This window comes from Musa acuminata, chromosome BXJ1-8 (genome assembly GCF_036884655.1).
Source record: "Musa acuminata AAA Group cultivar baxijiao chromosome BXJ1-8, Cavendish_Baxijiao_AAA, whole genome shotgun sequence".
Lineage (NCBI taxonomy): Eukaryota > Viridiplantae > Streptophyta > Magnoliopsida > Zingiberales > Musaceae > Musa > Musa acuminata.
Window position 1 is genome coordinate 39,215,634 of NC_088334.1, and position 23,096 is coordinate 39,238,729.

Below are 23,096 nucleotides of genomic sequence, written 5' to 3' on the forward strand. Positions count from 1 at the left end.
AGAGCTTTCGGGGCTCCGGTCGTCGATGCGCCGTCCGCGACGTGCACAAAGGCGAGGGACGACGCACACAAAACGAGTGCGATCATACAAGCACCGGATCCCATCAGAACTCCGAAGTTAAGCGTGCTTGGGCGAGAGTAGTACTAGGATGGGTGACCCCCTGGGAAGTCCTCGTGTTGCACTCCTTTTTGCGCCCCGAGCGGCCAAAAGACTTACTTAAAACTCTCTTTTAAGCTTTTCAATTTTTCCAGCATTATGGCCAACAATAAATATGTCATTAACATATATATAGCAGGAGAATAATGAAATCATCATCTAAAAATTTTTTCATAAAACATACAATGACCAGACATGGTTCTTGGATGGGTGACCCCCTGGGAAGTCCTCGTGTTGCACTCCTTTTTGCGCCCCGAGCGGCCAAAACCTCTCCCGTCGACCTCCGAGGCGATGGTTTTGGGCCTCGGAATTTGCCGTGACCGCTACGCAGTCAGTCTCGTGGGGCTCGGAGAGAGCTTTCCGGAATGGGGCCGCAATAGCGATTCCGAGTTCGTTCGAGAAAGTCCCGATGGTTTCGGCGCGCGCTTGCCGTGTCCGGTACGCGGTCGGCCTCGTGGGCATCGGAGGGATCCGACAATGGCGATTCCGAGATCGTTCGAGAGGTTTCGGGGCTCCGGTCGTCGATGCGCCGTTCGCGACGTGCACAAAGGCGAGGGACGACGCACACAAAACGGGTGCGATCATACCAGCACCGGATCCCATCAGAACTCCGAAGTTAAGCGTGCTTGGGCGAGAGTAGTACTAGGATGGGTGACCCCCTGGGAAGTCCTCGTGTTGCACTCCTTTTTGCGCCCCGAGCGGCCAAAAGACTTACTTAAAACTCTCTTTTAAGCTTTTTAATTTTTCCAGCATTATGGCCAACAATAAATATGTCATTAACATATATATAGCAGGAGAATAATGAAATCATCATCTAAAAATTGCTTCATAAAACATACAATGACCAGACATGGTTCTAGGATGGTTGACCCCCTGGGAAGTCCTCGTGTTGCACTCCTTTTTGTGCCCCGAGCGGCCAAAACCTCTCCCGTCGACCTCCGAGGCGATGGTTTTGGGCCTCGGAATTTGCCGTGACCGCTACGCAATCAGTCTCGTGGGGCTCGGAGAGAGCTTTCCGGAATGGGGCCGCAATAGCGATTCCGAGTTCGTTCGAGAAAGTCCCGATGGTTTCGGCGCGCGCTTGCCGTGTCCGGTACGCGGTCGGCCTCGTGGGCATCGGAGGGATCCGACAATGGCGATTCCGAGATCGTTCGAGAGCTTTCGGGGCTCCGGTCGTCGATGCGCCGTCCGCGACGTGCACAAAGGTGAGGGACGACGCACACAAAACGAGTGCGATCATACAAGCACCGGATCTCATCAGAACTCCGAAGTTAAGCGTGCTTGGGCGAGAGTAGTACTAGGATGGGTGACCCCCTGGGAAGTCCTCGTGTTGCACTCCTTTTTGCGCCCCGAGCGGCCAAAAGACTTACTTAAAACTCTCTTTTAAGCTTTTCAATTTTTCCAGCATTATGGCCAACAATAAATATGTCATTAACATATATATAGCAGGAGAATAAAGAAATCATCATCTAAAAATTTCTTCATAAAACATACAATGACCAGACATGGTTCTTGGATGGGTGACCCCCTGGGAAGTCCTCGTGTTGCACTCCTTTTTGCGCCCCGAGCGGCCAAAACCTCTCCCGTCGACCTCCGAGGCGATGGTTTTGGGCCTCGGAATATGCCGTGACCGCTACGCAGTCAGTCTCGTGGGGCTCGGAGAGAGCTTTCCGGAATGGGGCCGCAATAGCGATTACGAGTTCGTTCGAGAAAGTCCCGATGGTTTCGGCGCGCGCTTGCCGTGTCCGGTACGCGGTCGGCCTCGTGGGCATCGGAGGGATCCGACAATGGCGATTCCGAGATCGTTCGAGAGGTTTCGGGGCTCCGGTCGTCGATGCGCCGTCCGCGACGTGCACAAAGGCGAGGGACGACGCACACAAAACGAGTGCGATCATACAAGCACCGGATCCCATCAGAACTCCGAAGTTAAGCGTGCTTGGGCGAGAGTAGTACTAGGATGGGTGACCCCCTGGGAAGTCCTCGTGTTGCACTCCTTTTTGCGCCCCGAGCGGCCAAAAGACTTACTTAAAACTCTCTTTTAAGCTTTTCAATTTTTCCAGCATTATGGCCAACAATAAATATGTCATTAACATATATATAGCAGGAGAATAATGAAATCATCATCTAAAAATTTCTTCATAAAACATACAATGACCAGACATAGTTCTAGGATGGGTGACCCCCTGGGAAGTCCTCGTGTTGCACTCCTTTTTGTGCCCCGAGCGGCCAAAACCTCTCCCATCGACCTCCGAGGCGATGGTTTTGGGCCTCGGAATTTGCCGTGACCGCTACGCAGTCAGTCTCGTGGGGCTCGGAGAGAGCTTTCCGGAATGGGGCCGCAATAGCGATTCCGAGTTCGTTCGAGAAAGTCCCGATGGTTTCGGCGCGCGCTTGCCGTGTCCGGTACGCGGTCGGCCTCGTGGGCATCGGAGGGATCCGACAATGGCGATTCCGAGATCGTTCGAGAGGTTTCGGGGCTCCGGTCGTCGATGCGCCGTTCGCGACGTGCACAAAGGCGAGGGACGACGCACACAAAACGGGTGCGATCATACCAGCACCGGATCCCATCAGAACTCCGAAGTTAAGCGTGCTTGGGCGAGAGTAGTACTAGGATGGGTGACCCCCTGGGAAGTCCTCGTGTTGCACTCCTTTTTGCGCCCCGAGCGGCCAAAAGACTTACTTAAAACTCTCTTTTAAGCTTTTCAATTTTTCCAGCATTATGGCCAACAATAAATATGTCATTAACATATATATAGCAGGAGAATAATGAAATCATCATCTAAAAATTGCTTCATAAAACATACAATGACCAGACATGGTTCTAGGATGGGTGACCCCCTGGGAAGTCCTCGTGTTGCACTCCTTTTTGTGCCCCGAGCGGCCAAAACCTCTCCCGTCGACCTCCGAGGCGATGGTTTTGGGCCTCGGAATTTGCCGTGACCGCTACGCAGTCAGTCTCGTGGGGCTCGGAGAGAGCTTTCCGGAATGGGGCCGCAATAGCGATTCCGAGTTCGTTCGAGAAAGTCCCGATGGTTTCGGCGCGCGCTTGCCGTGTCCGGTACACGGTCGGCCTCGTGGGCATCGGAGGGATCCGACAATGGCGATTCCGAGATCGTTCGAGAGGTTTCGGGGCTCCGGTCGTCGATGCGCCGTCCGCGACGTGCACAAAGGCGAGGGACGACGTACACAAAACGATTGCGATCATACTAGCCCCGGATCCCATCAGAACTCCGAAGTTAAGCGTGTTTGGGCGAGAGTAGTACTAGGATGGGTGACACCCTGGGAAGTCCTCGTGTTGCACTCCTTTTTGCGCCCCGAGCGGCCAAAAGACTTACTTAAAACTCTCTTTTAAGCTTTTCAATTTTTCCAGCATTATGGCCAACAATAAATATGTCATTAACATATATATAGCAGGAGAATAATGAAATCATCATCTAAAAATTTCTTCATAAAACATACAATGACCAAACATAGTTCTAGGATGGGTGACCCCCTGGGAAGTCCTCGTGTTGCACTACTTTTTGCGCCCCGAGCGGCCAAAAGACTTACTTAAAACTCTCTTTTAAGCTTTTCAATTTTTCCAGCATTATGGCCAACAATAAATATGTCATTAACATATATATAGCAGGAGAATAAAGAAATCATCATCTAAAAATTTCTTCATAAAACATACAATGACCAGACATGGTTCTTGGATGGGTGACCCCCTGGGAAGTCCTCGTGTTGCACTCCTTTTTGCGCCCCGAGCGGCCAAAACCTCTCCCGTCGACCTCCGAGGCGATGGTTTTGGGCCTCGGAATTTGCCGTGACCGCTACGCAGTCAGTCTCGTGGGGCTCGGAGAGAGCTTTCCGGAATGGGGCCGCAATAGCGATTCCGAGTTCGTTCGAGAAAGTCCCGATGGTTTCGGCGCGCGCTTGCCGTGTCCGGTACGCGGTCGGCCTCGTGGGCATCGGAGGGATCCGACAATGGCGATTCCGAGATCGTTCGAGAGGTTTCGGGGCTCCGGTCGTCGATGCGCCGTCCGCGACGTGCACAAAGGCGAGGGACGACGCACACAAAACGAGTGCGATCATACCAGCACTAAAGCACCGGATCCCATCAGAACTCCGAAGTTAAGCCTGCTTGGGCGAGAGTAGTACTAGGATGGGTGAGCCCCTGGGAAGTCCTTGTGTTGCACTCCTTTTTGCGCCCCGAGCGGCCAAAAGACTTACTTAAAACTTTCTTTTAAGCTTTTCAATTTTTCCAGCATTATGGCTAACAATAAATATGTCATTAACATATATATAGCAGGAGAATAATGAAATCATCATCTAAAAATTTCTTCATAAAACATACAATGACCAGACATGGTTCTAGGATGGGTGACCCCCTGGGAAGTCCTCGTGTTGCACTCCTTTTTGCGCCCCGAGCGGCCAAAACCTCTCCCGTCGACCTCCGAGGCGATGGTTTTGGGCCTCGGAATTTGTCGTCGATGCGCCGTCCGCGACGTGCACAAAGGCGAGGGACGACGCACACAAATCGAGTGCGATCATACCAGCACTAAACCACCGGATCCCATCAGAACTCCGAAGTTAAGCGTGCTTGGGCGAGAGTAGTACTAGGATGGGTGACCCCCTGGGAAGTCCTCGTGTTGCACTCATTTTTGCGCCCCGAGCAGCCAAAAGACTTACTTAAAACTCTCTTTTAAGCTTTTCAATTTTTCCAGCATTATGGCCAACAATAAATATGTCATTAACATATATATAGCAGGAGAATAATGAAATCATCATCTAAAAATTTCTTCATAAAACATACAATGACCAGACATGGTTCTAGGATGGGTGACCCCCTGGGAAGTCCTCGTGTTGCACTCCTTTCTGCGCCCCGAGCGGCCAAAACCTCTCCCGTCGACCTCCGAGGCGATGGTTTTGGGCCTCGGAATTTGCCGTTACCGCTACGCAGTCAGTCTCGTGGGGCTCGGAGAGAGCTTTCCGGAATGGGGCCGCAATAGCGATTCCGAGTTCGTTCGAGAAAGTCCCGATGGTTTCGGCGCGCGCTTGCCGTGTCCGGTACGCGGTCGGCCTCGTGGGCATCGGAGGGATCCGACAATGGCGATTCCGAGATCGTTCGAGAGGTTTCGGGGCTCCGGTCGTCGATGCGCCGTCCGCGACGTGCACAAAGGCGAGGGACGACGCACACAAAACGAGTGCGATCATACAAGCACCGGATCCCATCAGAACTCCGAAGTTAAGCGTGCTTGGGCGAGAGTAGTACTAGGATGGGTGACCCCCTGGGAAGTCCTCGTGTTGCACTCCTTTTTGCGCCCCGAGCGGCCAAAAGACTTACTTAAAACTCTCTTTTAAGCTTTTCAATTTTTCCAGCATTATGGCCAACAATAAATATGTCATTAACATATATATAGCAGGAGAATAATGAAATCATCATCTAAAAATTTCTTCATAAAACATACAATGACCAGACATAGTTCTAGGATGGGTGACCCCCTGGGAAGTCCTCGTGTTGCACTCCTTTTTGTGCCCCGAGCGGCCAAAACCTCTCCCATCGACCTCCGAGGCGATGGTTTTGGGCCTCGGAATTTGCCGTGACCGCTACGCAGTCAGTCTCGTGGGGCTCGGAGAGAGCTTTCCGGAATGGGGCCGCAATAGCGATTCCGAGTTCGTTCGAGAAAGTCCCGATGGTTTCGGCGCGCGCTTGCCGTGTCCGGTACGCGGTCGGCCTCGTGGGCATCGGAGGGATCCGACAATGGCGATTCCGAGATCGTTCGAGAGGTTTCGGGGCTCCGGTCGTCGATGCGCCGTTCGCGACGTGCACAAAGGCGAGGGACGACGCACACAAAACGGGTGCGATCATACCAGCACCGGATCCCATCAGAACTCCGAAGTTAAGCGTGCTTGGGCGAGAGTAGTACTAGGATGGGTGACCCCCTGGGAAGTCCTCGTGTTGCACTCCTTTTTGCGCCCCGAGCGGCCAAAAGACTTACTTAAAACTCTCTTTTAAGCTTTTCAATTTTTCCAGCATTATGGCCAACAATAAATATGTCATTAACATATATATAGCAGGAGAATAATGAAATCATCATCTAAAAATTGCTTCATAAAACATACAATGACCAGACATGGTTCTAGGATGGGTGACCCCCTGGGAAGTCCTCGTGTTGCACTCCTTTTTGTGCCCCGAGCGGCCAAAACCTCTCCCGTCGACCTCCGAGGCGATGGTTTTGGGCCTCGGAATTTGCCGTGACCGCTACGCAGTCAGTCTCGTGGGGCTCGGAGAGAGCTTTCCGGAATGGGGCCGCAATAGCGATTCCGAGTTCGTTCGAGAAAGTCCCGATGGTTTCGGCGCGCGCTTGCCGTGTCCGGTACACGGTCGGCCTCGTGGGCATCGGAGGGATCCGACAATGGCGATTCCGAGATCGTTCGAGAGGTTTCGGGGCTCCGGTCGTCGATGCGCCGTCCGCGACGTGCACAAAGGCGAGGGACGACGTACACAAAACGATTGCGATCATACTAGCCCCGGATCCCATCAGAACTCCGAAGTTAAGCGTGTTTGGGCGAGAGTAGTACTAGGATGGGTGACACCCTGGGAAGTCCTCGTGTTGCACTCCTTTTTGCGCCCCGAGCGGCCAAAAGACTTACTTAAAACTCTCTTTTAAGCTTTTCAATTTTTCCAGCATTATGGCCAACAATAAATATGTCATTAACATATATATAGCAGGAGAATAATGAAATCATCATCTAAAAATTTCTTCATAAAACATACAATGACCAAACATAGTTCTAGGATGGGTGACCCCCTGGGAAGTCCTCGTGTTGCACTACTTTTTGCGCCCCGAGCGGCCAAAAGACTTACTTAAAACTCTCTTTTAAGCTTTTCAATTTTTCCAGCATTATGGCCAACAATAAATATGTCATTAACATATATATAGCAGGAGAATAAAGAAATCATCATCTAAAAATTTCTTCATAAAACATACAATGACCAGACATGGTTCTTGGATGGGTGACCCCCTGGGAAGTCCTCGTGTTGCACTCCTTTTTGCGCCCCGAGCGGCCAAAACCTCTCCCGTCGACCTCCGAGGCGATGGTTTTGGGCCTCGGAATTTGCCGTGACCGCTACGCAGTCAGTCTCGTGGGGCTCGGAGAGAGCTTTCCGGAATGGGGCCGCAATAGCGATTCCGAGTTCGTTCGAGAAAGTCCCGATGGTTTCGGCGCGCGCTTGCCGTGTCCGGTACGCGGTCGGCCTCGTGGGCATCGGAGGGATCCGACAATGGCGATTCCGAGATCGTTCGAGAGGTTTCGGGGCTCCGGTCGTCGATGCGCCGTCCGCGACGTGCACAAAGGCGAGGGACGACGCACACAAAACGAGTGCGATCATACCAGCACTAAAGCACCGGATCCCATCAGAACTCCGAAGTTAAGCCTGCTTGGGCGAGAGTAGTACTAGGATGGGTGAGCCCCTGGGAAGTCCTTGTGTTGCACTCCTTTTTGCGCCCCGAGCGGCCAAAAGACTTACTTAAAACTTTCTTTTAAGCTTTTCAATTTTTCCAGCATTATGGCTAACAATAAATATGTCATTAACATATATATAGCAGGAGAATAATGAAATCATCATCTAAAAATTTCTTCATAAAACATACAATGACCAGACATGGTTCTAGGATGGGTGACCCCCTGGGAAGTCCTCGTGTTGCACTCCTTTTTGCGCCCCGAGCGGCCAAAACCTCTCCCGTCGACCTCCGAGGCGATGGTTTTGGGCCTCGGAATTTGTCGTCGATGCGCCGTCCGCGACGTGCACAAAGGCGAGGGACGACGCACACAAATCGAGTGCGATCATACCAGCACTAAACCACCGGATCCCATCAGAACTCCGAAGTTAAGCGTGCTTGGGCGAGAGTAGTACTAGGATGGGTGACCCCCTGGGAAGTCCTCGTGTTGCACTCATTTTTGCGCCCCGAGCAGCCAAAAGACTTACTTAAAACTCTCTTTTAAGCTTTTCAATTTTTCCAGCATTATGGCCAACAATAAATATGTCATTAACATATATATAGCAGGAGAATAATGAAATCATCATCTAAAAATTTCTTCATAAAACATACAATGACCAGACATGGTTCTAGGATGGGTGACCCCCTGGGAAGTCCTCGTGTTGCACTCCTTTCTGCGCCCCGAGCGGCCAAAACCTCTCCCGTCGACCTCCGAGGCGATGGTTTTGGGCCTCGGAATTTGCCGTTACCGCTACGCAGTCAGTCTCGTGGGGCTCGGAGAGAGCTTTCCGGAATGGGGCCGCAATAGCGATTCCGAGTTCGTTCGAGAAAGTCCCGATGGTTTCGGCGCGCGCTTGCCGTGTCCGGTACGCGGTCGGCCTCGTGGGCATCGGAGGGATCCGACAATGGCGATTCCGAGATCGTTCGAGAGGTTTCGGGGCTCCGGTCGTCGATGCGCCGTCCGCGACGTGCACAAAGGCGAGGGACGACGCACACAAAACGAGTGCGATCATACCAGCACTAAAGCACCGGATCCCATCAGAACTCCGAAGTTAAGCGTGCTTGGGCGAGAGTAGTACTAGGATGGGTGACCCCCTGGGAAGTCCTTGTGTTGCACTCCTTTTTGCGCCCCGAGCGGCCAAAAGACTTACTTAAAACTCTCTTTTAAGCTTTTCAATTTTTCCAGCATTATGGCCAACAATAAATATGTCATTAACATATATATAGCAGGAGAATAATGAAATCATCATCTAAAAATTTTTTCATAAAACATACAATGACCAGACATGGTTCTTGGATGGGTGACCCCCTGGGAAGTCCTCGTGTTGCACTCCTTTTTGCGCCCCGAGCGGCCAAAACCTCTCCCGTCGACCTCCGAGGCGATGGTTTTGGGCCTCGGAATTTGCCGTGACCGCTACGCAGTCAGTCTCGTGGGGCTCGGAGAGAGCTTTCCGGAATGGGGCCGCAATAGCGATTCCGAGTTCGTTCGAGAAAGTCCCGATGGTTTCGGCGCGCGCTTGCCGTGTCCGGTACGCGGTCGGCCTCGTGGGCTTCGGAGGGATCCGACAATGGCGATTCCGAGATCGTTCGAGAGGTTTCGGGGCTCCGGTCGTCGATGCGCCGTTCGCGACGTGCACAAAGGCGAGGGACGACGCACACAAAACGGGTGCGATCATACCAGCACCGGATCCCATCAGAACTCCGAAGTTAAGCGTGCTTGGGCGAGAGTAGTACTAGGATGGGTGACCCCCTGGGAAGTCCTCGTGTTGCACTCCTTTTTGCGCCCCGAGCGGCCAAAAGACTTACTTAAAACTCTCTTTTAAGCTTTTTAATTTTTCCAGCATTATGGCCAACAATAAATATGTCATTAACATATATATAGCAGGAGAATAATGAAATCATCATCTAAAAATTGCTTCATAAAACATACAATGACCAGACATGGTTCTAGGATGGTTGACCCCCTGGGAAGTCCTCGTGTTGCACTCCTTTTTGTGCCCCGAGCGGCCAAAACCTCTCCCGTCGACCTCCGAGGCGATGGTTTTGGGCCTCGGAATTTGCCGTGACCGCTACGCAGTCAGTCTCGTGGGGCTCGGAGAGAGCTTTCCGGAATGGGGCCGCAATAGCGATTCCGAGTTCGTTCGAGAAAGTCCCGATGGTTTCGGCGCGCGCTTGCCGTGTCCGGTACACGGTCGGCCTCGTGGGCATCGGAGGGATCCGACAATGGCGATTCCGAGATCGTTCGAGAGCTTTCGGGGCTCCGGTCGTCGATGCGCCGTCCGCGACGTGCACAAAGGTGAGGGACGACGCACACAAAACTAGTGCGATCATACAAGCACCGGATCCCATCAGAACTCCGAAGTTAAGCGTGCTTGGGCGAGAGTAGTACTAGGATGGGTGACCCCCTGGGAAGTCCTCGTGTTGCACTCCTTTTTGCGCCCCGAGCGGCCAAAAGACTTACTTAAAACTCTCTTTTAAGCTTTTCAATTTTTCCAGCATTATGGCCAACAATAAATATGTCATTAACATATATATAGCAGGAGAATAAAGAAATCATCATCTAAAAATTTCTTCATAAAACATACAATGACCAGACATGGTTCTTGGATGGGTGACCCCCTGGGAAGTCCTCGTGTTGCACTCCTTTTTGCGCCCCGAGCGGCCAAAACCTCTCCCGTCGACCTCCGAGGCGATGGTTTTGGGCCTCGGAATTTGCCGTGACCGCTACGCTGTCAGTCTCGTGGGGCTCGGAGAGAGCTTTCCGGAATGGGGCCGCAATAGCGATTACGAGTTCGTTCGAGAAAGTCCCGATGGTTTCGGCGCGCGCTTGCCGTGTCCGGTACGCGGTCGGCCTCGTGGGCATCGGAGGGATCCGACAATGGCGATTCCGAGATCGTTCGAGAGGTTTCGGGGCTCCGGTCGTCGATGCGCCGTCCGCGACGTGCACAAAGGCGAGGGACGACGCACACAAAACGAGTGCGATCATACAAGCACCGGATCCCATCAGAACTCCGAAGTTAAGCGTGCTTGGGCGAGAGTAGTACTAGGATGGGTGACCCCCTGGGAAGTCCTCGTGTTGCACTCCTTTTTGCGCCCCGAGCGGCCAAAAGACTTACTTAAAACTCTCTTTTAAGCTTTTCAATTTTTCCAGCATTATGGCCAACAATAAATATGTCATTAACATATATATAGCAGGAGAATAATGAAATCATCATCTAAAAATTTCTTCATAAAACATACAATGACCAGACATAGTTCTAGGATGGGTGACCCCCTGGGAAGTCCTCGTGTTGCACTCCTTTTTGTGCCCCGAGCGGCCAAAACCTCTCCCATCGACCTCCGAGGCGATGGTTTTGGGCCTCGGAATTTGCCGTGACCGCTACGCAGTCAGTCTCGTGGGGCTCGGAGAGAGCTTTCCGGAATGGGGCCGCAATAGCGATTCCGAGTTCGTTCGAGAAAGTCCCGATGGTTTCGGCGCGCGCTTGCCGTGTCCGGTACGCGGTCGGCCTCGTGGGCATCGGAGGGATCCGACAATGGCGATTCCGAGATCGTTCGAGAGGTTTCGGGGCTCCGGTCGTCGATGCGCCGTTCGCGACGTGCACAAAGGCGAGGGACGACGCACACAAAACGGGTGCGATCATACCAGCACCGGATCCCATCAGAACTCCGAAGTTAAGCGTGCTTGGGCGAGAGTAGTACTAGGATGGGTGACCCCCTGGGAAGTCCTCGTGTTGCACTCCTTTTTGCGCCCCGAGCGGCCAAAAGACTTACTTAAAACTCTCTTTTAAGCTTTTCAATTTTTCCAGCATTATGGCCAACAATAAATATGTCATTAACATATATATAGCAGGAGAATAATGAAATCATCATCTAAAAATTGCTTCATAAAACATACAATGACCAGACATGGTTCTAGGATGGGTGACCCCCTGGGAAGTCCTCGTGTTGCACTCCTTTTTGTGCCCCGAGCGGCCAAAACCTCTCCCGTCGACCTCCGAGGCGATGGTTTTGGGCCTCGGAATTTGCCGTGACCGCTACGCAGTCAGTCTCGTGGGGCTCGGAGAGAGCTTTCCGGAATGGGGCCGCAATAGCGATTCCGAGTTCGTTCGAGAAAGTCCCGATGGTTTCGGCGCGCGCTTGCCGTGTCCGGTACACGGTCGGCCTCGTGGGCATCGGAGGGATCCGACAATGGCGATTCCGAGATCGTTCGAGAGGTTTCGGGGCTCCGGTCGTCGATGCGCCGTCCGCGACGTGCACAAAGGCGAGGGACGACGTACACAAAACGATTGCGATCATACTAGCCCCGGATCCCATCAGAACTCCGAAGTTAAGCGTGTTTGGGCGAGAGTAGTACTAGGATGGGTGACACCCTGGGAAGTCCTCGTGTTGCACTCCTTTTTGCGCCCCGAGCGGCCAAAAGACTTACTTAAAACTCTCTTTTAAGCTTTTCAATTTTTCCAGCATTATGGCCAACAATAAATATGTCATTAACATATATATAGCAGGAGAATAATGAAATCATCATCTAAAAATTTCTTCATAAAACATACAATGACCAAACATAGTTCTAGGATGGGTGACCCCCTGGGAAGTCCTCGTGTTGCACTACTTTTTGCGCCCCGAGCGGCCAAAAGACTTACTTAAAACTCTCTTTTAAGCTTTTCAATTTTTCCAGCATTATGGCCAACAATAAATATGTCATTAACATATATATAGCAGGAGAATAAAGAAATCATCATCTAAAAATTTCTTCATAAAACATACAATGACCAGACATGGTTCTTGGATGGGTGACCCCCTGGGAAGTCCTCGTGTTGCACTCCTTTTTGCGCCCCGAGCGGCCAAAACCTCTCCCGTCGACCTCCGAGGCGATGGTTTTGGGCCTCGGAATTTGCCGTGACCGCTACGCAGTCAGTCTCGTGGGGCTCGGAGAGAGCTTTCCGGAATGGGGCCGCAATAGCGATTCCGAGTTCGTTCGAGAAAGTCCCGATGGTTTCGGCGCGCGCTTGCCGTGTCCGGTACGCGGTCGGCCTCGTGGGCATCGGAGGGATCCGACAATGGCGATTCCGAGATCGTTCGAGAGGTTTCGGGGCTCCGGTCGTCGATGCGCCGTCCGCGACGTGCACAAAGGCGAGGGACGACGCACACAAAACGAGTGCGATCATACCAGCACTAAAGCACCGGATCCCATCAGAACTCCGAAGTTAAGCCTGCTTGGGCGAGAGTAGTACTAGGATGGGTGAGCCCCTGGGAAGTCCTTGTGTTGCACTCCTTTTTGCGCCCCGAGCGGCCAAAAGACTTACTTAAAACTTTCTTTTAAGCTTTTCAATTTTTCCAGCATTATGGCTAACAATAAATATGTCATTAACATATATATAGCAGGAGAATAATGAAATCATCATCTAAAAATTTCTTCATAAAACATACAATGACCAGACATGGTTCTAGGATGGGTGACCCCCTGGGAAGTCCTCGTGTTGCACTCCTTTTTGCGCCCCGAGCGGCCAAAACCTCTCCCGTCGACCTCCGAGGCGATGGTTTTGGGCCTCGGAATTTGTCGTCGATGCGCCGTCCGCGACGTGCACAAAGGCGAGGGACGACGCACACAAATCGAGTGCGATCATACCAGCACTAAACCACCGGATCCCATCAGAACTCCGAAGTTAAGCGTGCTTGGGCGAGAGTAGTACTAGGATGGGTGACCCCCTGGGAAGTCCTCGTGTTGCACTCGTTTTTGCGCCCCGAGCAGCCAAAAGACTTACTTAAAACTCTCTTTTAAGCTTTTCAATTTTTCCAGCATTATGGCCAACAATAAATATGTCATTAACATATATATAGCAGGAGAATAATGAAATCATCATCTAAAAATTTCTTCATAAAACATACAATGACCAGACATGGTTCTAGGATGGGTGACCCCCTGGGAAGTCCTCGTGTTGCACTCCTTTCTGCGCCCCGAGCGGCCAAAACCTCTCCCGTCGACCTCCGAGGCGATGGTTTTGGGCTTCGGAATTTGCCGTTACCGCTACGCAGTCAGTCTCGTGGGGCTCGGAGAGAGCTTTCCGGAATGGGGCCGCAATAGCGATTCCGAGTTCGTTCGAGAAAGTCCCGATGGTTTCGGCGCGCGCTTGCCGTGTCCGGTACGCGGTCGGCCTCGTGGGCATCGGAGGGATCCGACAATGGCGATTCCGAGATCGTTCGAGAGGTTTCGGGGCTCCGGTCGTCGATGCGCCGTCCGCGACGTGCACAAAGGCGAGGGACGACGCACACAAAACGAGTGCGATCATACCAGCACTAAAGCACCGGATCCCATCAGAACTCCGAAGTTAAGCGTGCTTGGGCGAGAGTAGTACTAGGATGGGTGACCCCCTGGGAAGTCCTCGGGTTGCACTGCTTTTTGCGCCCCGAGCGGCCAAAAGACTTACTTAAAACTCTCTTTTAAGCTTTTCAATTTTTCCAGCATTATGGCCAACAATAAATATGTCATTAACATATATATAGCAGGAGAATAATGAAATCATCATCTAAAAATTTCTTCATAAAACAAACAATGACCAGACATGGTTCTAGGATGGGTGACCCCCTGGGAAGTCCTCGTGTTGCACTCCTTTTTGCGCCCCGAGCGGCCAAAATCTCTCCCGTCGACCTCCGAGGCGATGTGTTTGGGCCTCGGAATTTGCCGTGACCGCTACGCTGTCAGTCTCGTGGGGCTCGGAGAGAGCTTTCCGGAATGGGGCCGCAATAGCGATTCCGAGTTCGTTCGAGAAAGTCTCGATGGTTTCGGCACGCGCTTGCCGTGTCCGGTACGCGGTCGGCCTCGTGGGCATCGGAGGGATCCGACAATGGCGATTCCGAGATCGTTCGAGAGGTTTCGGGGCTCCGGTCGTCGATGCGCCGTCCGCGACGTGCACAAAGGCGAGGGACGACGCACACAAAACTAGTGCGATCATACCAGCACCGGATCCCATCAGAACTCCGAAGTTAAGCGTGCTTGGGCGAGAGTAGTACTAGGATGGGTGACCCCCTGGGAAGTCCTCGTGTTGCACTCCTTTTTGCGCCCGGAGCGGCCAAAAGACTTACTTAAAACTCTCTTTTAAGCTTTTCAATTTTTCCAGCATTATGGCCAACAATAAATATGTCATTAACATATATATAGCAGGAGAATAATGAAATCATCATCTAAAAATTTCTTCATAAAACATACAATGACCAGACATGGTTCTAGGATGGGTGACCCCCTGGGAAGTCCTCGTGTTGCACTCCTTTTTGCGCCCCGAGCGGCCAAAACCTCTCCCGTCGACCTCCGAGGCGATGGTTTTGGGCCTCGGAATTTGCCATGACCGCTACGCAATCAGTCTCGTGGGGCTCGGAGAGAGCTTTCCGGAATGGGGCCGCAATAGCGATTCCGAGTTCGTTCGAGAAAGTCCCGATGGTTTCGGCGCGCGCTTGCCGTGTCCGGTACGCGGTCGGCCTCGTGGGCATCGGAGGGATCCGACAATGGCGATTCCGAGATCGTTCGAGAGGTTTCGGGGCTCCGGTCGTCGATGCGCCGTCCGCGACGTGCACAAAGGCGAGGGACGACGCACACAAAACGAGTGCGATCATACCAGCACTAAAGCACCGGATCCCATCAGAACTCCGAAGTTAAGCCTGCTTGGGCGAGAGTAGTACTAGGATGGGTGACCCCCTGGGAAGTCCTCGTGTTGCACTCCTTTTTGCGCCCCGAGCGGCCAAAAGACTTACTTAAAACTCTCTTTTAAGCTTTTCAATTTTTCCAGCATTATGGCCAACAATAAATATGTCATTAACATATATATAGCAGGAGAATAATGAAATCATCATCTAAAAATTTCTTCATAAAACATACAATGACCAGACATGGTTCTAGGATGGGTGACCCCCTGGGAAGTCCTCGTGTTGCACTTCTTTTTGCGCCCCGAGCGGCCAAAACCTCTCCCGTCGACCTCCGAGGCGATGGTTTTGGGCCTCGGAATTTGCCGTGACCGCTACGCAGTCAGTCTCGTGGGGCTCGGAGAGAGCTTTCCGGAATGGGGCCGCAATAGCGATTCCGAGTTCGTTCGAGAAAGTCCCGATGGTTTCGGCGCGCGCTTGTCGTGTCCGGTACGCGGTCGGCCTCGTGGGCATCGGAGGGATCCGACAATGGCGATTCCGAGATCGTTCGAGAGGTTTCGGGGCTCCGGTCGTCGATGCGCCGTCCGCGACGTGCACAAAGGCGAGGGACGACGCACACAAAACGAGTGCGATCATACCAGCACTAAAGCACCGGATCCCTTCAGAACTCCGAAGTTAAACATGCTTGGGCGAAAGTAGTACTAGGATGGGTGACCCCCTGGAAGTCCTCGTGTTGCACTCCTTTTTGCGCCCCGAGCGGCCAAAAGACTTACTTAAAACTCTCTTTTAAGCTTTTCAATTTTTCCAGCATTATGGCCAACAATAAATATGTCATTAACATATATATAGCAGGAGAATAATGAAATCATCATCTAAAAATTTCTTCATAAAACATACAATGACCAGACATGGTTCTAGGATGGGTGACCCCCTGGGAAGTCCTCGTGTTGCACTCCTTTCTGCGCCCCGAGCGGCCAAAACCTCTCCCGTCGACCTCCGAGGCGATGGTTTTGGGCCTCGGAATTTGTCGTGACCGCTACGCAGTCAGTCTCGTGGGGCTCGGAGAGAGCTTTCCGGAATGGGGCCGCAATAGCGATTCCGAGTTCGTTCGAGAAAGTCCCGATGGTTTCGGCGCGCGCTTGCCGTGTCCGGTACGCGGTCGGCCTCGTGGGCATCGGAGGGATCCGACAATGGCGATTCCGAGATCGTTCGAGAGGTTTCGGGGCTCCGGTCGTCGATGCGCCGTCCGCGACGTGCACAAAGGCGAGGGACGACGCACACATAACGATTTCGATCATACCAGCACTAAAGCACCGGATCCCATCATTACTCCGAAGTTAAGCGTGCTTGGGCGAGAGTAGTACTAGGATGGGTGACCCCCTGGGAAGTCCTCGTGTTGCACTCCTTTTTGCGCCCCGAGCGGCCAAAAGACTTACTTAAAACTCTCTTTTAAGCTTTTCAATTTTTCCAGCATTATGGCCAACAATAAATATGTCATTAACATATATATAGCAGGAGAATAATGAAATCATCATCTAAAAATTTCTTCATAAAACATACAATGACCAGACATGGTTCTAGGATGGGTGACCCCCTGGTAAGTCCTCGTGTTGCACTCCTTTCTGCGCCCCGAGCGGCCAAAACCTCTCCCGTCGACCTCCGAGGCGATGGTTTTGGGCCTCGGAATTTGCCGTGACCGCTACGCAGTCAGTCTCGTGGGGCTCGGAGAGAGCTTTCCGGAATGGGGCCGCAATAGCGATTCCGAGTTCGTTCGAAAAAGTCCCGATGGTTTCGGCGCGCGCTTGCCATGTCCGGTACGCGGTCGGCCTCGTATGCATCGGAGGGATCCGACAATGGCGATTCCGAGATCGTTCGAGAGGTTTCGGGGCTCCGGTCGTCGATGCGCCGTCCGCGACGTGCACAAAGGCGAGGGACGACGCACACAAAACGAGTGCGATCATACCAGCACTAAAGTACCGGATCCCATCAGAACTCCGAAGTTAAGCCTGCTTGGGCGAGAGTAGTACTAGGATGGGTGACCCCCTGGGAAGTCCTCGTGTTGCACTCCTTTTTGCGCCCCGGGCGGCCAAAATACTTACTTAAAACTCTCTTTTAAGCTTTTCAATTTTTCCAGCATTATGGCCAACAATAAATATGTCATTAACATATATATAGCAGGAGAATAATGAAATCATCATCTAAAAATTTCTTCATAAAACATACAATGACCAGACATGGTTCTAGGATGGGTGACCCCTTGGGAAGTCCTCGTGTTGCACTCCTTTTTGCGCCCCGAGCGGCCAAAACCTCTCCCGACGACCTCCGAGGCGATGGTTTTGGGCCTCGGAATTTGCCGTGACCGCTACGCCGTCAGTCTCGTGGGGCTCGGAGAGAGCTTTCCGGAATGGGGCCGCAATAGCGATTCCGAGTTCGTTCGAGAAAGTCCCGATGGTTTCGGCGCGCGCTTGCCGTGTCCGGTACGCGGTCGGCCTCGTGGGCATCGGAGGGATCCGACAATGGCGATTCCGAGATCGTTCGAGAGGTTTCGGGGCTCCGGTCGTCGATACGCCGTCCGCGACGTGCACATAGGCGAGGGACGACGCACACAAAACGAGTGCGATTATACCAGCACTAAAGCACTGGATCCCATCAGAACTCCGAAGTTAAGCCTGCTTGGGCGAAAGTAGTACTAGGATGGGTGACCCCCTGTGAAGTCCTCGTGTTGCACTACTTTTTGCGCCCCGAGCGGCCAAAAGACTTACTTAAAACTCTCTTTTAAACTTTTCAATTTTTCCAGCATTATGGCCAACAATAAATATGTCATTAACATATATATAGCAGGAGAATAATGAAATCATCATCTAAAAATTTCTTCATAAAACATACAATGACCAGACATGGTTCTAGGATGGGTGACCCCCTGGGAAGTCCTCGTGTTGCACTCCTTTTTGCGCCCCGAGCGGCCAAAACCTCTCCCGTCGACCTCCGAGGCGATGGTTTTGGGCCTCGGAATTTGCCGTGACCGCTACGCAGTCAGTCTCGTGGGGCTCGGAGAGAGCTTTACGGAATGGGGGCCGCAATAGCGATTCCGAGTTCGTTCGAGAAAGTCCCGATGGTTTCGGCGCGCGCTTGCCGTGTCCGGTACGCGGTCGGCCTCGTGGGCATCGGAGGGATCCGACAATGGCGATTACGAGATTGTTCGAGAGGTTTCGGGGCTCCGGTCGTCGATGCGCCGTCCGCGACGTGCACAAAGGCGAGGGACGACGCACACAAAACGAGTGCGATCATACCATCACTAAAGCAACGGATCCCATCAGAACTCCGAAGTTAAGCTTGCTTGGGCGAGAGTAGTACTAGGATGGGTGACCCTCTGGGAAGTCCTCGTGTTGCACTCCTTTTTGCGCCCCGAGCGGCCAAAAGACTTACTTAAAACTCTCTTTTAAGCTTTTCAATTTTTCCAGCATTATGGCCAACAATAAATATGTCATTAACATATATATAGCAGGAGAATAATGAAATCATCATCTAAAAATTTCTTCATAAAACATACAATGACCAGACATGGTTCTAGGATGGGTGACCCCCTGGGAAGTCCTCGTGTTGCACTCCTTTTTGCGCCCCGAGAGGCCAAAACCTCTCCCGTCGACCTCCGAGGCGATGGTTTTGGGCCTCGGAATTTGCCGTGACCGCTACGCAGTCAGTCTCGTGGGGCTCGGAGAGAGCTTTCCGGAATAGGGCCGCAATAGCGATTCCGAGTTCGTTCGAGAAAGTCCCGATGGTTTCGGCGCGCGCTTGTCGTGTCCGGTACGCGGTCGGCCTCGTGGGCATCGGAGGGATCCGACAATGGCGATTACGAGATCGTTCGAGAGGTTTCGGGGCTCCGGTCGTCGATGCGCCGTCCGCGACGTGCACAAAGGCGAGGGACGACGCACACAAAACCAGTGCGATCATACCAGCACTAAAGCACCGGATCCCATCAGAACTCCGAAGTTAAGCTTGCTTGGGCGAGAGTAGTACTAGAATGGGTGACCCCCTGGGAAGTCCTCGTGTTGCACTCCTTTTTGCGCCCCGAGCGGCCAAAAGACTTACTTAAAACTCTCTTTTAAGCTTTTCAATTTTTCCAGCATTATGGCCAACAATAAATATGTCATTAGCATATATATAGCAGGAGAATAATGAAATCATCATCTAAAAATTTCTTCATAAAACATACAATGACCAGACATGGTTCTAGGATGGGTGACCCCCTGGGAAGTCCTCGTGTTGCACTCCTTTTTGCGCCCCGAGCGGCCAAAACCTCTCCCGTCGACCTCCGAGGCGATGGTTTTGGGCCTCGGAATTTGCCGTGACCGCTACGCAGTCAGTCTCGTGGGGCTCGGAGAGAGCTTTCCGGAATGGGGCCGCAATAGCGATTCCGAGTTCGTTCGAGAAAGTCCCGATGGTTTCGGCGCGCGCTTGTCGTGTCCGGTACGCGGTCGGCCTCGTGGGCATCGGAGGGATCCGACAATGGCGATTACGAGATCGTTCGAGAGGTTTCGGGGCTCCGGTCGTCGATGCGCCGTCCGCGACGTGCACAAAGGCGAGGGACGACGCACACAAAACCAGTGCGATCATACCAGCACTAAAGCACCGGATCCCATCAGAACTCCGAAGTTAAGCTTGCTTGGGCGAGAGTAGTACTAGAATGGGTGACCCCCTGGGAAGTCCTTGTGTTGCACTCCTTTTTGCGCCCCGAGCGGCCAAAAGACTTACTTAAAACTCTCTTTTAAGCTTTTCAATTTTTCCAGCATTATGGCCAACAATAAATATGTCATTAACATATATATAGCAGGAGAATAATGAAATCATCATCTAAAAATTTCTTCATAAAACATACAATGACCAGACATGGTTCTAGGATGGGTGACCCCCTGGGAAGTCCTCGTGTTGCACTTCTTTTTGCGCCCCGAGCGGCCAAAACCTCTCCCGTCGACCTCCGAGGCGATGGTTTTGGGCCTCGGAATTTGCCGTGACCGCTACGCAGTCAGTCTCGTGGGGCTCAGAGAGAGCTTTCCGGAATGGGGCCGCAATAGCGATTCCGAGTTCGTTCGAGAAAGTCCCGATGGTTTCGGCGCGCGCTTGCCGTGTCCGGTACGCGGTCGGCCTCGTGGGCATCGGAGGGATCCGACAATGGCGATTCCGAGATCGTTCGAGAGGTTTCGGGGCTCCGGTCGTCGATGCGCCGTCCGCGACGTGCACAAAGGCGAGGGACGACGCACACAAAACGAGTGCGATCATACCAGCACCGGATCCCATCAGAACTCCGAAGTTAAGCGTGCTTGGGCGAGAGTAGTACTAGGATGGGTGACCCCCTGGGAAGTCCTCGTGTTGCACTCCTTTTTGCGCCCTGAGCGGCCAAAAGACTTACTTAAAACTCTCTTTTAAGCTTTTCAATTTTTCCAGCATTATGGCCAACAATAAATATGTCATTAACATATATATAGCAGGAGAATAATGAAATCATCATCTAAAAATTTCTTCATAAAACATACAATGACCAGACATGGTTCTAGGATGGGTGACCCCCTGGGAAGTCCTCGTGTTGCACTCCTTTTTGCGCCCCGAGCGGCCAAAACCTCTCCCGTCGACCTCCGAGGCGATGGTTTTGGGCCTCGGAATTTGCCATGACCGCTACGCAATCAGTCTCGTGGGGCTCGGAGAGAGCTTTCCGGAATGGGGCCGCAATAGCGATTCCGAGTTCGTTCGAGAAAGTCCCGATGGTTTCGGCGCGCGCTTGCCGTGTCCGGTACGCGGTCGGCCTCGTGGGCATCGGAGGGATCCGACAATGGCGATTCCGAGATCGTTCGAGAGGTTTCGGGGCTCCGGTCGTCGATGCGCCGTCCGCGACGTGCACAAAGGCGAGGGACGACGCACACAAAACGAGTGCGATCATACCAGCACTAAAGCACCGGATCCCATCAGAACTCCGAAGTTAAGCCTGCTTGGGCGAGAGTAGTACTAGGATGGGTGACCCCCTGGGAAGTCCTCGTGTTGCACTCCTTTTTGCGCCCCGAGCGGCCAAAAGACTTACTTAAAACTCTCTTTTAAGCTTTTCAATTTTTCCAGCATTATGGCCAACAATAAATATGTCATTAACATATATATAGCAGGAGAATAATGAAATCATCATCTAAAAATTTCTTCATAAAACATACAATGACCAGACATGGTTCTAGGATGGGTGACCCCCTGGGAAGTCCTCGTGTTGCACTCCTTTTTGCGCCCCGAGAGGCCAAAACCACTCCCGTCGACCTCCGAGGCGATGGTTTTGGGCCTCGGAATTTGCCGTGACCGCTACGCAGTCAGTCTCGTGGGGCTCGGAGAGAGCTTTCCGGAATAGGGCCGCAATAGCGATTCCGAGTTCGTTCGAGAAAGTCCCGATGGTTTCGGCGCGCGCTTGTCGTGTCCGGTACGCGGTCGGCCTCGTGGGCATCGGAGGGATCCGACAATGGCGATTACGAGATCGTTCGAGAGGTTTCGGGGCTCCGGTCGTCGATGCGCCGTCCGCGACGTGCACAAAGGCGAGGGACGACGCACACAAAACCAGTGCGATCATACCAGCACTAAAGCACCGGATCCCATCAGAACTCCGAAGTTAAGCTTGCTTGGGCGAGAGTAGTACTAGAATGGGTGACCCCCTGGGAAGTCCTCGTGTTGCACTCCTTTTTGCGCCCCGAGCGGCCAAAAGACTTACTTAAAACTCTCTTTTAAGCTTTTCAATTTTTCCAGCATTATGGCCAACAATAAATATGTCATTAACATATATATAGCAGGAGAATAATGAAATCATCATCTAAAAATTTCTTCATAAAACATACAATGACCAGACATGGTTCTAGGATGGGTGACCCCCTGGGAAGTCCTCGTGTTGCACTCCTTTTTGCGCCCCGAGCGGCCAAAACCTCTCCCGTCGACCTCCGAGGCGATGGTTTTGGGCCTCGGAATTTGCCGTGACCGCTACGTAGTCAGTCTCGTGGGGCTCGGAGAGAGCTTTCCGGAATGGGGCCGCAATAGCGATTCCGAGTTCGTTCGAGAAAGTCCCGATGGTTTCGGCGCGCGCTTGTCGTGTCCGGTACGCGGTCGGCCTCGTGGGCATCGGAGGGATCCGACAATGGCGATTACGAGATCGTTCGAGAGGTTTCGGGGCTCCGGTCGTCGATGCGCCGTCCGCGACGTGCACAAAGGCGAGGGACGACGCACACAAAACCAGTGCGATCATACCAGCACTAAAGCACCGGATCCCATCAGAACTCCGAAGTTAAGCTTGCTTGGGCGAGAGTAGTACTAGAATGGGTGACCCCCTGGGAAGTCCTTGTGTTGCACTCCTTTTTGCGCCCCGAGCGGCCAAAAGACTTACTTAAAACTCTCTTTTAAGCTTTTCAATTTTTCCAGCATTATGGCCAACAATAAATATGTCATTAACATATATATAGCAGGAGAATAATGAAATCATCATCTAAAAATTTCTTCATAAAACATACAATGACCAGACATGGTTCTAGGATGGGTGACCCCCTGGGAAGTCCTCGTGTTGCACTCCTTTTTGCGCCCCGAGCGGCCAAAACCTCTCCCGTCGACCTCCGAGGCGATGGTTTTGGGCCTCGGAATTTGCCGTGACCGCTACGCAGTCAGTCTCGTGGGGCTCGGAGAGAGCTTTACGGAATGGGGGCCGCAATAGCGATTCCGAGTTCGTTCGAGAAAGTCCCGATGGTTTCGGCGCGCGCTTGCCGTGTCCGGTACGCGGTCGGCCTCGTGGGCATCGGAGGGATCCGACAATGGCGATTA

At 52.4% G+C, this 23,096-nt stretch overlaps 19 non-coding genes and 16 pseudogenes across 19 annotated transcripts; all 35 read left to right on the plus strand.

Annotated features, from left to right (window-relative positions):
* Nucleotides 1-74: 74 nt before the first annotated feature.
* On the plus strand, nucleotides 75-185 carry LOC135591586 (5S ribosomal RNA; annotated as a pseudogene).
* Nucleotides 186-729: 544 nt separating this feature from the next.
* LOC135591367 (5S ribosomal RNA) lies at nucleotides 730-840 on the plus strand (annotated as a pseudogene).
* Nucleotides 841-1,384: 544 nt separating this feature from the next.
* Nucleotides 1,385-1,495, plus strand: LOC135591686 (5S ribosomal RNA; annotated as a pseudogene).
* Nucleotides 1,496-2,039: 544 nt separating this feature from the next.
* Nucleotides 2,040-2,150, plus strand: LOC135591587 (5S ribosomal RNA; annotated as a pseudogene).
* A 544-nt stretch (nucleotides 2,151-2,694) lies between these two features.
* Nucleotides 2,695-2,805, plus strand: LOC135591368 (5S ribosomal RNA; annotated as a pseudogene).
* Nucleotides 2,806-3,349: 544 nt separating this feature from the next.
* LOC135591769 (5S ribosomal RNA) lies at nucleotides 3,350-3,460 on the plus strand (annotated as a pseudogene).
* Nucleotides 3,461-4,218: 758 nt separating this feature from the next.
* On the plus strand, nucleotides 4,219-4,337 carry LOC135590068 (5S ribosomal RNA). Its single transcript, XR_010477474.1, has one exon. It is a non-coding gene; the product is annotated as a 5S ribosomal RNA (ribosomal RNA).
* A 340-nt stretch (nucleotides 4,338-4,677) lies between these two features.
* On the plus strand, nucleotides 4,678-4,796 carry LOC135589805 (5S ribosomal RNA). Its single transcript, XR_010477211.1, has one exon. It is a non-coding gene; the product is annotated as a 5S ribosomal RNA (ribosomal RNA).
* A 544-nt stretch (nucleotides 4,797-5,340) lies between these two features.
* Nucleotides 5,341-5,451, plus strand: LOC135591588 (5S ribosomal RNA; annotated as a pseudogene).
* Nucleotides 5,452-5,995: 544 nt separating this feature from the next.
* Nucleotides 5,996-6,106, plus strand: LOC135591369 (5S ribosomal RNA; annotated as a pseudogene).
* Nucleotides 6,107-6,650: 544 nt separating this feature from the next.
* Nucleotides 6,651-6,761, plus strand: LOC135591770 (5S ribosomal RNA; annotated as a pseudogene).
* A 758-nt stretch (nucleotides 6,762-7,519) lies between these two features.
* LOC135590069 (5S ribosomal RNA) lies at nucleotides 7,520-7,638 on the plus strand. The gene has a single exon (XR_010477475.1). It is a non-coding gene; the product is annotated as a 5S ribosomal RNA (ribosomal RNA).
* Nucleotides 7,639-7,978: 340 nt separating this feature from the next.
* LOC135589818 (5S ribosomal RNA) lies at nucleotides 7,979-8,097 on the plus strand. The gene has a single exon (XR_010477225.1). It is a non-coding gene; the product is annotated as a 5S ribosomal RNA (ribosomal RNA).
* Nucleotides 8,098-8,641: 544 nt separating this feature from the next.
* LOC135592149 (5S ribosomal RNA) lies at nucleotides 8,642-8,760 on the plus strand. The gene has a single exon (XR_010478914.1). It is a non-coding gene; the product is annotated as a 5S ribosomal RNA (ribosomal RNA).
* A 544-nt stretch (nucleotides 8,761-9,304) lies between these two features.
* On the plus strand, nucleotides 9,305-9,415 carry LOC135591370 (5S ribosomal RNA; annotated as a pseudogene).
* A 544-nt stretch (nucleotides 9,416-9,959) lies between these two features.
* On the plus strand, nucleotides 9,960-10,070 carry LOC135591695 (5S ribosomal RNA; annotated as a pseudogene).
* Nucleotides 10,071-10,614: 544 nt separating this feature from the next.
* LOC135591589 (5S ribosomal RNA) lies at nucleotides 10,615-10,725 on the plus strand (annotated as a pseudogene).
* A 544-nt stretch (nucleotides 10,726-11,269) lies between these two features.
* Nucleotides 11,270-11,380, plus strand: LOC135591371 (5S ribosomal RNA; annotated as a pseudogene).
* A 544-nt stretch (nucleotides 11,381-11,924) lies between these two features.
* LOC135591772 (5S ribosomal RNA) lies at nucleotides 11,925-12,035 on the plus strand (annotated as a pseudogene).
* A 758-nt stretch (nucleotides 12,036-12,793) lies between these two features.
* Nucleotides 12,794-12,912, plus strand: LOC135590070 (5S ribosomal RNA). Its single transcript, XR_010477477.1, has one exon. It is a non-coding gene; the product is annotated as a 5S ribosomal RNA (ribosomal RNA).
* A 340-nt stretch (nucleotides 12,913-13,252) lies between these two features.
* LOC135589977 (5S ribosomal RNA) lies at nucleotides 13,253-13,371 on the plus strand. Its single transcript, XR_010477383.1, has one exon. It is a non-coding gene; the product is annotated as a 5S ribosomal RNA (ribosomal RNA).
* Nucleotides 13,372-13,915: 544 nt separating this feature from the next.
* Nucleotides 13,916-14,034, plus strand: LOC135592175 (5S ribosomal RNA). The gene has a single exon (XR_010478941.1). It is a non-coding gene; the product is annotated as a 5S ribosomal RNA (ribosomal RNA).
* Nucleotides 14,035-14,578: 544 nt separating this feature from the next.
* LOC135591437 (5S ribosomal RNA) lies at nucleotides 14,579-14,689 on the plus strand (annotated as a pseudogene).
* Nucleotides 14,690-15,233: 544 nt separating this feature from the next.
* LOC135591446 (5S ribosomal RNA) lies at nucleotides 15,234-15,352 on the plus strand. Its single transcript, XR_010478526.1, has one exon. It is a non-coding gene; the product is annotated as a 5S ribosomal RNA (ribosomal RNA).
* Nucleotides 15,353-15,896: 544 nt separating this feature from the next.
* LOC135590651 (5S ribosomal RNA) lies at nucleotides 15,897-16,014 on the plus strand. Its single transcript, XR_010478057.1, has one exon. It is a non-coding gene; the product is annotated as a 5S ribosomal RNA (ribosomal RNA).
* Nucleotides 16,015-16,558: 544 nt separating this feature from the next.
* LOC135590776 (5S ribosomal RNA) lies at nucleotides 16,559-16,677 on the plus strand. The gene has a single exon (XR_010478183.1). It is a non-coding gene; the product is annotated as a 5S ribosomal RNA (ribosomal RNA).
* A 544-nt stretch (nucleotides 16,678-17,221) lies between these two features.
* Nucleotides 17,222-17,340, plus strand: LOC135589265 (5S ribosomal RNA). The gene has a single exon (XR_010476673.1). It is a non-coding gene; the product is annotated as a 5S ribosomal RNA (ribosomal RNA).
* Nucleotides 17,341-17,884: 544 nt separating this feature from the next.
* On the plus strand, nucleotides 17,885-18,003 carry LOC135590694 (5S ribosomal RNA). The gene has a single exon (XR_010478100.1). It is a non-coding gene; the product is annotated as a 5S ribosomal RNA (ribosomal RNA).
* A 545-nt stretch (nucleotides 18,004-18,548) lies between these two features.
* Nucleotides 18,549-18,667, plus strand: LOC135590393 (5S ribosomal RNA). The gene has a single exon (XR_010477801.1). It is a non-coding gene; the product is annotated as a 5S ribosomal RNA (ribosomal RNA).
* A 544-nt stretch (nucleotides 18,668-19,211) lies between these two features.
* LOC135589714 (5S ribosomal RNA) lies at nucleotides 19,212-19,330 on the plus strand. The gene has a single exon (XR_010477120.1). It is a non-coding gene; the product is annotated as a 5S ribosomal RNA (ribosomal RNA).
* Nucleotides 19,331-19,874: 544 nt separating this feature from the next.
* LOC135589974 (5S ribosomal RNA) lies at nucleotides 19,875-19,993 on the plus strand. The gene has a single exon (XR_010477381.1). It is a non-coding gene; the product is annotated as a 5S ribosomal RNA (ribosomal RNA).
* Nucleotides 19,994-20,537: 544 nt separating this feature from the next.
* LOC135591120 (5S ribosomal RNA) lies at nucleotides 20,538-20,648 on the plus strand (annotated as a pseudogene).
* Nucleotides 20,649-21,192: 544 nt separating this feature from the next.
* Nucleotides 21,193-21,311, plus strand: LOC135591458 (5S ribosomal RNA). Its single transcript, XR_010478529.1, has one exon. It is a non-coding gene; the product is annotated as a 5S ribosomal RNA (ribosomal RNA).
* Nucleotides 21,312-21,855: 544 nt separating this feature from the next.
* Nucleotides 21,856-21,974, plus strand: LOC135589715 (5S ribosomal RNA). The gene has a single exon (XR_010477121.1). It is a non-coding gene; the product is annotated as a 5S ribosomal RNA (ribosomal RNA).
* Nucleotides 21,975-22,518: 544 nt separating this feature from the next.
* LOC135589975 (5S ribosomal RNA) lies at nucleotides 22,519-22,637 on the plus strand. The gene has a single exon (XR_010477382.1). It is a non-coding gene; the product is annotated as a 5S ribosomal RNA (ribosomal RNA).
* The last annotated feature ends 459 nt before the right edge of the window (nucleotides 22,638-23,096 follow it).